General features: G+C 35.9%; 1 pseudogene; it reads left to right on the top strand.

The window, feature by feature from the left end:
• The first annotated feature begins 787 nt into the window (after positions 1-787).
• On the top strand, positions 788-1,412 carry LOC148127337 (uncharacterized; annotated as a pseudogene).
• The last annotated feature ends 936 nt before the right edge of the window (positions 1,413-2,348 follow it).

Here is a 2,348-nt window from a genome sequence, read left to right as displayed (position 1 = left end):
AAGAGGCACCTTCTAGCCTACATGCCATGAATGCATTACAAACACTCAAAGTTCTCTTTCCTTTTCTAGGTACAAAATGCATTCTGTATTAAAATGATTTTCATGGTGGTTTTCATATTCTAAGTTTGATAGTGTTATCTGTCCCATAGTGTTGTCAACTTTTAGAAGGTCATACTTTGTGAACCAATAAACTTCACAAGGGCATTGCCCTCTAGAACAACAGCGTAAGAAATAACTGCATTTTAAACTTTTATGATATTAAAAGTCATATCTACAATACATTTGTTGGAGAAATTGTTGGAATTAACAGCCTATTAGCACGATGAGTTATAAGCAGCCTTTTCAAAATGCAACAATGTGAGCTTTGTGATTACAGTGCCCTCCCCCCTCTCCCCCTCCCATCCCCTTATGTTTGACAAATCTGAGTGTTGGTTGTGTCAGATGCTCATTTTCTGAAACGGCAAACAGGCCCTTGATTTTACAGGCAATTGGTCCCATGTGTGGATTGTCTTTCTTGTACTAAAGCATTGAAAATAATGCTTTTAATAGAATTTTAATTTGTATTGCAAACAAACATCTGCAACTACTTAGAAATAACTCAATTGCAAAAAGAAAATGATTGTTTTATTGAGGGTCATTGTGAATCAAATTCTTTGCATCATTATCTGATACAAGAACCATTAGAATTATTATTTTTACATCAATCTAATATCCACAGGGTAAATTTTAAATTTTGTTTTGTAGCACTTTAGTTTTAAAACACTCAGAGTCGCCTCAAAAATGTGAGATGGCAGCAAATACAACAATAACAACAACAACAACAACAACAACAACTGATGACCCCAAATGCAGACTGCAAAGAAGCGGACGAAACCATCAATCACAGACTTAGCTGTTGCGAGACAATCATTCAGAGTGACTACAAACAATGTCACAGCACAGTCGCTCAGATGGTCCACTGGAACTTGTGTCACAACTACCATCTGCCTGTAGCAAAGAACTGGTGGGATCATAAGCCTGAAAAAGTAGTCAAAAATGGGCATCCAAAACTACTGTTGGACTTCCAAATACAGATTGACAAAGTTTTGGAACACAATACCCCGGATATCACAATTGTGGAGAAGAAAAAAGTGTGGTTCGTCGACATTGCCATACCTGGTGACAGCCAAATTGATGAGAAACAACTTGAAAAAGTGACCAGATATCAGGACTTGAGAATTGAACTGTACAGACTCTGGCATAAACCAGTGCAGGTGGTTCCAGTGATACTTGGCACACTGGGTGCTGTGCCTAAAGGCTTAGGCAAGCACTTAAAAACAATGGGCACTGACAAGATCACCATTGATCAGCTGCAGAAGGCCACCTTACTGGGATCTGCTCACATAATCTGCCGATACATCACGCAGTCCTAAACACTTGGGAAGTGTTTGACTAATAATTTGTGATATGGAACTCAGCATAGTTATCTTGTTTTCTGTGTATACTGCCATTTTTGTGTATAATAATAATAATAATAATATATCCTGTACCAGGAGACACCAGAGTCGAAGAAAAAGAACTGGAAAAAAATAATGAAATACCGTGACCTGACCATTGAAACTATGTGATTATAGATGAAACATGCAACAGTAATACCTTGTCATCAGGGTACTAGGTACCATGTCCAAGAATTTTATACAATACATCAAGAAATTGAAGCTTCCTGAAATAACACCAGTGGAATTGCAAAAAACTGCGCGTCGGAACATCATACATTTTAAGAAGATACTTGGTTGATACCTAGGATGTTGGCAAAAACCTGTATTAACCATCAGCGCCAGTTAATTATATTTGTGATACATTTTTAAATGTTCAGTTGACTGAGTTTCATGTTTAATGAATAAAAGGAATAATAATAATAATAATAATAATAATAATAATAATAATAATAATAATAACAACAACAACAACAAAGATCTGCAAACAGAAATTGAATAACTATTGTACTAGAAAACAAAGGTAGTACCAATAGTAATAGTAATACAATTCCAAAATGACTGGAGCATCGACAAAATCGCTACCTGTGATTTTATTACATGTATCACTATCTGCATCAACAAAATCACTACCAGTCAATTGCAAAGGACAGATTTAAATTGAACAGCTACCATTCCACAACAATAGCTTTAACACCATCAAATTTCAATGTCTGTCTATCCCAAGTCCTTGGGAAGGTCTCAATAGGTAGATAAAAATGCTACATCCAGTCTGAACATTTGGCTGACTGTGCAGCAAACCATAATGCTATTCACTCAGTTCATACATATATAAACAATGATGATGTGATTATTTGACTTGTTACTTGAAGA

Source organism: Pseudonaja textilis, chromosome 2 (assembly GCF_049901715.1).
Source record: "Pseudonaja textilis isolate UNSWEBS1 chromosome 2, rPseTex1.2, whole genome shotgun sequence".
Taxonomy (NCBI): domain Eukaryota; kingdom Metazoa; phylum Chordata; class Lepidosauria; order Squamata; family Elapidae; genus Pseudonaja; species Pseudonaja textilis.
This window is presented reverse-complemented; position numbering and strand designations above follow the sequence as displayed.